This window comes from Aphelocoma coerulescens, chromosome 1, assembly GCF_041296385.1.
Source record: "Aphelocoma coerulescens isolate FSJ_1873_10779 chromosome 1, UR_Acoe_1.0, whole genome shotgun sequence".
NCBI lineage: Eukaryota > Metazoa > Chordata > Aves > Passeriformes > Corvidae > Aphelocoma > Aphelocoma coerulescens.
The window spans coordinates 109,897,225-109,906,659 of record NC_091013.1 but is presented as its reverse complement, the minus strand read 5'-3'; the positions used below and the strand labels follow the sequence as shown (position 1 = coordinate 109,906,659).

The window sequence follows — 9,435 nt, the reverse complement described above, 5'->3', positions numbered from 1 at the left end:
GGGAGGTCCAGGCTGGACACCAGGAAGAATTTCTTCACTGAAGGGCTTGTCAAGCATTGGAAAGGGCTGCCCAGGGAGGTGGTGGAGTCACCACCCCTGGAAGTGTTCAAAAAACCCAACTGGATGTGGCACTCAGTGCCGTGGTCTGGTTGACAAGGTGGTGATCAATCAAAGGTTGGACTCAAAGATCTTGGAGGTCTGTTCCAACCTAACTGATTCTGTGATCCTCTCATCCTTCAATTATGTTTGTTGAGAAAAGCACACAAGCAGATGCTTGATTTTAAGCACAAACTCACAGTTGAGCAAATAAGCAAAGATGTTTCCTTGATTTGGTACCCAAAGAAAATATTTGCAATATGCAGACACCTAAAGATGCAGATGAAGGCAAAGTAGGATTTTGTAGGGGAGCCTGGTCATTTCTCTGTGATTAAGATCAATTAGAATTATTAATCTATACACTTCTGAAAATTGCACCCATTTGCCACTCTGGGCACTTAAATAACTTAAGGGAAATGGATACTTTCCAGTAATTTCAGTCATTGAAAGTACTCAGCATTAAAAGGCATTCTTTGGCTGTTATAATTCTTCCAAATGCTCTGCTAATGGTTTTGGTTATGACTATGGTCCTTGTCCAGAGAAGAACTGGAGAAGCTGCAGCTGAGTTACCTGATTTTCTGATCCAACTTTGATGGTCTATTTAAAACAGCCATAAAAAATGTCTTTATTTACTTCATAGCTCTAATGTAGCAGATTATTTTCTACCAATTCGAAATTACACCAGCACTTCTCTATGCCAACCACACAACACAAATTTATTTTAGGGCAGGGACTGCCTTTGTGGCAGGTGAGTGTGAAGCACAGATGAGCATGGAGAGGACTATCTGAAGCAGTGCCTAAAATACCCAAAACACTCACATGTCCCAAGGATAAAAAAGAAAACCTGGTGTAGGAATGAGAAGATTCCTGCTAGAAAAGCAGGCTGTGACTGTTTCAAGTAGCTGTTTTCAGTGGAATCTCAGGGATGATATTGCCTTTCTTTCAGATGCAGCTTTAGAGGAAATCACTTTGTTAATCAGCTTGGGTTTATATTTGTAATTACTGAAGCAAGCTGCTTGTTTGTCACTTTTGCCATTGCTTACTAAATGACCGAATATGATTTACAGTCTGCTATACTGGTAGCTGTACAACATGTATAGTTTTATTTCCAGTTTGCAGAAAAAACATGGTGAATCTTGTTCTGCTATGGGTAAACCATATTTTCTGAAAGGAATTACATAAAACAATGTAATTTCAAAATAAGGGGTTTATTTTGTTTTTGCATGTGTCTGATTCATAGCTCTTATATTGCAAAAGGTTGTAGATTAATTATAGAAGCTATTAATTTGAGGAATTAAGAAAAAATGAAAAAAAAAAAAAAAAAAAAAAAAGAGAAAATGGGCCAGAGATTTGAGAAAGGGCTGTCTTCCATGGTCAGGGAACCCTGGAAGAAAAAGAGAAAAAAGATATGACCCATGGGAGAGAAAAATCACAGTAGGTTGTAATGTATACTGTTATTAGTATGACATTTACTGGCATTTCACTCATATTTGAATTTTTCACCACTTGCCCTTGCCCTCTCCCCTAAGAATGACTGCCAGTCCTACTATTACAATTTGCTATCTCTGCAATGTGCAATTATATTTTGACACACATCCCTGATCCTTTTAATTATTATTATTTTTTCTAATTGGATGAATTTCTAATATAACCTAAAACTAATGGTTTATAACTGTGCATAGTTTGTAGCTGATTGGACAGCATAGGTGATCAATAATTTTAATAATCTTGGCTATATCTGCATGCCACTATTTTATACAATTAAATATAAAATGAAGGAAATTAAACCCACAAATCTCAGTCAATTACTGAAGCAGATTATCTGTTTTCAAAGAGAATGGGCCAGATGCTCAGCTAATTTAAAGCAGCTCAGCTCACTGATATTTACATCAAGAATCTGCCTCAGTATTTTAAATCCCTTTATCTCCAGTATGTAAAATACATCGAGATCTATTTGGGACAAAAACTGTTCTCGTGTGATTGCTAATTACACTAAAGATTGTAGTGCATAGCAAGGTATTCACCACTACAGCAGGAAAGAAAACCTGCTTTCGTATTTTTGTCATTTATGGACTGAAATAAGTATTATTATACATTACCAACACTCATTTTAAGGCTATTTACCATTGGGGTGCAAATTACAATTTTAGCATGGATTAATAGATTTTCAAACATAATTTTTGAAATGTACATTTGGGTAAGACAAAGTGTTAAAGAAAATACTAAAACCTTCATGGGAATGTTTAAGACTTCTCCTTAAAAGCCTAATTGCTCCCTTTGGAGACATAATAATCTATTGAGTAAATACTTATTTATAGACTTTTTAATTGGTGGATTACATTAACAGACATTAGGATATATTTTGAAGGCAAGTATATTGACCTTGTGGAGTCCAATGCCTCCTTATATTTAGCACATTTACTGGCAGAAAATTCTATAACTCTAATTATTAGTGAAATTGATTTTTACAACTTCTGCAAGATTGAGTTCACATATATTTAATGGAAATATGTGCAAACTGTGTCTTTTCCCTAATAAACCATTAGGGACAGTAGCATTTCAGTCCTACTTTCAGCAGTCCCTAAGCAGTCAGAAACCCAGCTCTTTACTTTATCCTTAATCTCTGCATTGAACCAAAAGAGAAATAATAATAAAAATCTGTATTAGAATTCAAACTTAGCCTTTTGGAGTAAGCTCAGGAGGGAGAGCTGTCATTTTAAAAGAGGACAGAGGGAGCCACTGCATAACCTGCAGACAACCCCTTCACCATTTTAAACCTGCTCATAAATGAAGAACAGATAATCAAGAGCATGAAGACAGAGACAAGAAGAGGGGAGTAACAGGACCCAACAACCCAAACACCAAAAACCTCAGAATGTAAATGAGAGGAGCAAAGAGCATAGCCTGGGGTGGCAATACATTTTTTTCCCCCCCTCATTGTGTGTTTCCCTAGGGTTATGCTCTACTGCTTTTTTTCAGATGCTACATCAACAGTTTTCTGTATGGGAAGCCCCTTTACTAATTAATTGTACTTTGGTGAAGAACGATAGGGAATTGGCAATAAAGAGCCATTATAGGAAAGATATTTTTATTATTGCGCTGTAAGTGACAGAGGCAGCACAATTTGGCAGATCACATAACCTCTGTATTTCTCAGATCTCTATGTAGTTACTAGATAAAACTCTCCCCAAGCAAGAGGGCTGTAAGGTTAAATTTACTTTTGCGGAGGAAGGGAATAAAAAAAATTATATTGGTAGCTGCTTAGAAGGGCAGATCCCCCTGTAAGTAGGACAAGCAAAAAATATCAGAGATGAGTCTGGACAGTAGGTTCCATCAAAGCTGGTAGAAAAGTTTGCAGACTGGTGTTTTTTCCTGCCTTTCAACAAAGCTAGACTTATAAATGGCATGGTCGAATAGATTCCACCAGCAGGTGGGAGTCAAAAATTAAAGCCCTGATTCCCAGCTTAGTCTTTCCTCTGTAGCAGCAAGCACAGGCAGTAGAGGTTATTGAACCGGATAAAAAGACAAATGTGTTGCTTCCTCCCAGTCACAGTGAGTATTATGCATTACTGTCAAAAAACCTGAATAAAAGACTTTGTCTTGGTGTATAAATCCCCTGGTGTCTGCACCACTCTCATGAAATTCTTGAGTGCAAAACTTGTGTGAAAAGTTACCACGTAAGAGAAAGATGGTTGGTTACACAGCAACACCTGCTATTGCCAGCAACCTTGAAAATCAGCTGGGCTTGCCAATAGGGGCATCAGAGGTACTTCAAAACGCTTTCTGTAACTGAAAAACAGCAAAAAGGACAGGTAAGGAAGAAGAAGAATGAGAAGGTGCAATAACTAAGCCACTGCTCACTCCTGCAGCCACCAGTTCAAAGCAGGAGTCTTGATATTGCCACGCTTGAGCTGAGTGGCTGCGTGCTCACAGCCAAGCCATGGTGGTTCCCAAGGCCTCCTTTTTCCTTCTCTTCTCATTCTAAGTACAGGGTAAAGAGCAAATCAAAAGTCACCAAGACAACCAAACAAGGTTTCCACCTTGCCTTCCTCTTGGGCCCTAATTACTCTATGAAAGCAAGAAGGCAGAAATGGTAGCCAGATTTTACAGCTGCTGGCTGGGAGCCAGAACAGCAGCTAATATTGCTAAAATTGGAGCCATGGTTTGATTAGATGGTAGAAATGCCTGTCCCCATTTTTTTTTTCCCTCGAGGTGAGCATACATAGTTTTTTGAGTTGCAAGGCTTACTTATAAAATTACTTAGAACCTCGTATATTGTGTATACATCATTTATATCACACACACATATATATATGCCATACATGTCACACCTAAGCATATGTGATCTTTCCACAAACCAAAGTGAGAAACAAGCAGGCAATCTGTAAAAACCATCTTCCACCCATGGATGGGCATAGCTTCCGTGAATGGATGGGATAATCAGTCTTTTAGAGAAACATTCCCAAGGCAGCCACTTCTTCCACAAAGCCCATATAAGAGACTTTATAGAATGCAACAACTGGTTGCTTACGACGTGATAAAGAAAAAGACATCCACAGAGGAAAAAGAAATGCGAATATGCAGAGGCAAAGATTTCTAATTAAAATGGCAAGAGAGGGGTTAGAGGCAGATAAGGCAGATCTTAAAGTGCAGATTTCATTTCCATCTATTGCCACATAATATTTGCTCATTAACTTTAGAAAGCAGCAAGTGTTGAACTATTTTGTCTTATGAGTTGCTGATGCCACAAGTTTCTGTTATGTTTTCCGGGTTTCATCTTGTTTTTTTTCCTCTGGGTCTAGTTACATAATTTTTCAGGTTTTGATAAACACTCCTGAATGTGCTGCTTAGAAGATGCTATTGACATGCTAAGAACTTCTGGAAAGAGAACATTAACAGAAACAAAGAAAGAGGATCAATCCATAGCTACACAGGTTATATGTTAAAAATAACACCACTATTAATTTAGCACAGGCATGGATATACACCTCTGGGGGAACAAAGAGACTACCTTATGCCATGCAGATGCTTTCCACTGTTTGATGTTGCTGCATCTGTACAGCCTCAACCCATCATTAGAGCACCTTTAACTCTGTAATACTGTGCCTTTTTTTCTTTCTTTCTGAAAATGGTAAGAAAAGGCATGCACATGCTTCTTGCCAAATGCCAGCACATAATTTGTGTGTTTTATAGCGTATTGCATACAAAAATTAAAAAAAAAAAAAAAAAAAGACAATTAGGAGTTGCACAGTTTATTTGCATCAAGTCTGGGCAAGTCTTTCTACTGTTTCCCTTTTCCATTCTTTGCCAAATTTGTTTCTGTTTTACAAACTGTTTGATGCAACAGTCTGCTTCTTTTTATGCTGTAAGGGACCATGGACACTCATCTAGAGATTCACATATTTGTTATGATTCAAGTGTAATTTCTACTAGCCAAAATAATTTTTAAAAGGTGTATCTTATTTTCTTGATCTACATTCTAGTGTACATGGATATACTATATGAAAACAATTGCCTTTAAACAACAGTCAAAATTCAACAACATGCAAATTTTAAATTAATAGGTACTCAAATATTTGTTCTGTTAAGAATTCAAGATTACTTCAAGCTCCTCTGTGTTACTCTGGATTCTATGTCCAGTTCTGGACCAGGCTCTGCTGGGTGGTGCCCAGAAATGGGGCAAAAGGCCACAGGCAGGAACTGATGCCCAGGAGATTCCACCGGAACATGAGGAAGAACTTCTTCCCTGACCGAGCACTGGAACAGATCACCCAGAGAGGGTGTGGAGGCCCTCACTGGAGATATTCCAGAACCATCTGGATGCAATCCTGTGCCATGTGCTCTGGGATGACCCTGCGTGAGCCGGGAGGTGGGACCAGACAACCCACTGTGGTCCCTTCCAACCCAACCCATTACAGAATTCTGTGATACTTCTGTACTTACTTTCTAGTGCTATTGAAACAGGAAAAACCTAAGTCTCTTCAGATGCTGCATAGAAATGAAAATCAATGTTTTTGCAATAAAAAGTTATGTAGTATTTCTACACTGATCATCCTGGAATTATAATCCTTAGGTTTTCTCCCCTGTCACTTGAATTTTTGTCAACAGACAAGGCCCATGGGGAAAAGAAAAAAAAAATTCCTTCTCCTACCAATCAAGAGGGAACAAAGCACACTGTTTGCTTAAGGATGGTGCATCCTGCACTTTCCAGAAAGAGGGAATCCCCTGTGAGTAGTTCATTTTCTATAGTTTCCTGATGAATGAGTGATACCCTGGTATAAAACATCAGCAAAAATCCCTCCCACTGATGTGCTTCCTCTGAGAAGTTGCAGCTTTTACACCAACATCTCCTCCTCATCCCTCAGTGATTATTTCTGATATTTTCTGGTATTTTGTTCGCAAAACCAAAAAAAGACGGAAATAGCAGCGCTAGATTAGAAAAGGCAACAAACTTAAATGTAGCACTTAATGTTACATTGCTTGCAGTTTAACTTAGTGCTGCTTCCAGCAGGCCCTGCTGAAAGGGTCTGAGCACTCAGGCATGCAGCTGCCCCATCGCAGGTGATAGAGCTGCTTCAACATGATAAATTCTTTTAAAGGCAAGTATAAAAAAGCTTTGATTCATATACACTGAAACTTGTTATAAGTAATGAATGATTTAGATGGAACACATTTAGCACTGTCTCAGAACGAACATTTATTACAAGCATACCACAACATCGAAAGCAGTGGCAGATAGCACACCATCAATCAGAGCAGACCACCAAAACAAATCGTACCTCATAAACTACTTTAATGTGTCACACAGCTTCCAAATATACATCACTGATCCATTTGTTACAAAGGCTAGGCTACTTTTTCACTGACAAGTCAATGACATTTGGTATTTTCATTTATGAGCGATATCACAATGAATCTAAGGACTCCATTCACCCAAAATGAGGTTCCTGCAAGCACTGGCCTTTAATGCTCCTCAGGCTTGCACAGTTCTGCACACATGGATCTTGGTAATGATGGCTGTCTACGAAGACCCATTTGCCAATGCACTTTGTCTGTATACTTTAGCAGCATCTTGCTAACTATTTCAGGTCCTCAAGCTGCAGTTCCCTCTACACCCATGCAAAATTTATGGCCCATACTGATAAGAGCAGGCAGCAGCACAGTAGTGGTTTTAAAGGGCATATGTTACGTGCTGGAGAACAGATTTTTTCAACTTATTTTGAAGAAGCAATTGAAGAAAGTGCATCTACTTCTTCTCTTTCAATATCAGCAGAAATGCCTATAAAATAATTCTGCCACAGAACAGCAAAAAATTACCTCATTATATATTTGGTCTGACAGCCTGCACAGGCTTAAAGCTTCTGCATTTATATTTAAGGTCTGTACTAAAGCACAGCTAATATTAAAAAAAAAGTTTATCTTCTAGTGTGAGGATTAATCAAACAGTGTAAACCACCAAAAATGAGCACATCATCCTCCATCTCAGTGCACTTCCAGAGGTATAAATGACAAGCTGTGCTTCAGAAAAATATCCAAGTGCTGCAAACAAATTTAAGAACAGGGCTTTCAACCAGTTTTTAAGAAACCTATGTCAGAACAAAATTGGGTTAAGTGGAGGATTAAGAAGTTAAGAGTCTTGTTGTTTATTAGATATCCAAAATCTGTAATGCATTTCCTAGTCGAACATCTCTTATTGTCCCTCAAACAGGACTGGAAAGCATACAGTTCACAGAGTTTGATGTAAACAGTCTTAAGGGATTTCCATCCCATAAATTCAGGGTGCAGGGATAATGAGCTACATGGTCTGATTTCTCCCTGCTAGATGCTAAATACTCTTTTTCCACTCTGCAAACTGCTGCTGTGTCAGACAGAGAACACATCTGAGGCAACGCAAGCTGGGTGGGACATGCAGCACCAGCACAGGCTGCCCAGGGTTGTGAGTCAATGGGCAAAGCTTTGCTAGGTCAGTACCAGTGCTGTGGTGCAACAAAGACATATTTCACACAACTTTCAACTCATGTGTTTCCCAACAAATTTTCATTTTACATCTTAAACACAATTCTTCACCTGCTGCTTCTCCTGAACCGAGCGTTGTAACTGTCTGAAATTTTAAGGAAGCTTGCATTTTTATCAGATACTTTTTAGTCCTGCTTGAAAGTCAGTGATTTTTGCCTCATTCATTTTTAAATATCAAATGTTACCATTTAAGCCCTATAATGTGTCATTGATCTGCACGTTAAGTGTCCACTGAAATCAATGGCTTGTTCAGTGTACAAAAATCAATGGTAAGGTATAATCCTAAATAAGCATTCTACACACAAAACTCTGTGATGCCACCTTGATTTCAGTCTTTCATGTATGGCTACTCAAGACAAAACATTTAATAATGTAATACTAGTACAAAGAAGACAAGCAAACTGATAAAGTTAATGGCAAGTGCAGTGGCATTAGTGGTGTGAGTAGTGTAATTAATTAGTCAAAACACTTCTAACACTTTAAGAGTGTATTATAGGAATAAATAAGAAGAGACAAGCCATTATGATTTCCCTAAGTATGTGATAATAGTTCTGTATTCCCTAGATTTATGCCAAAGCCAACACAAAGTAATAACTAGCTGACACCTATTACGAAGGCTGAATAATTTTGAGATCCAAGAGAAAACTCATCTGCAATATGACAAGCCATCATGAAAATTTTGAGTTGTAAAGCCTGAAAGAACCATAAATGGACAAAGAGACAAAGAACATATCTGTTTAGGTTGTGTTTCACTGTCACTGCCACCTATATGGACTTAAAGCATCCCCAGTGGGTATCCCCAGCAATTCTGCTTTCACAAGGGGTTTCATGACCAACTCAGAGCTGCTCTCAGCAGACAGAGGGAGTACACACAGCCCCGGTTCAAAAGGAACATAATATGTCATGACTTAATAGTGTTTGATTTCTCCCTAGTGGTTTTTAAGGCTAGAAAGTTGACCTCCTTCCTCCCTTGGTGCTTGACTGTTGACATCTCAATGTTCTTTCTTGATTAACCAAACCTCATCCTCCACTTTATTCCTTAAGCCTGATTTTTCAAAGAGTGCTCTTCCTGCTTAAGAAAAGGAAGAGAAAAGAATTGGACAAGGCAGCTACATAGAACACTTAGTGAGATGGGGGGCTAAAATCCCACACCAGGATTGGCAGCTGTGATAATGATGTATAATTTAATTGAAGCTATACTGTGAGCCTCAAAAGGACTTCAGACCTTTTCCCATGTTTATATATTATTCAGGCTAATGGCAACCCTGAAATAGAAAAAGCTTCTTATCTCTTAAAACTTTTATTGCATTGAGTTCAAAATGC

General features: G+C 38.4%; 1 long non-coding RNA gene across 3 annotated transcripts in view; it reads right to left on the bottom strand.

Moving 5' to 3' along the window:
- Positions 1–1,308: 1,308 nt before the first annotated feature.
- LOC138114683 (uncharacterized) overlaps positions 1,309–9,435 on the bottom strand; it is a 177,425-nt gene continuing 169,298 nt past the window's right edge. Inside the window, exons 4-5 of one of the 3 annotated variants that reach the window (XR_011152726.1) lie at positions 3,771–3,885; positions 1,309–1,480 (exon numbers count right to left, since the gene is read on the bottom strand). This is a non-coding gene — a long non-coding RNA (uncharacterized lncRNA). The remainder of the gene's footprint in view (positions 1,481–3,770; positions 3,886–9,435) is intronic. The other 2 variants (XR_011152730.1, XR_011152728.1) reach the window with 2 other exon arrangements.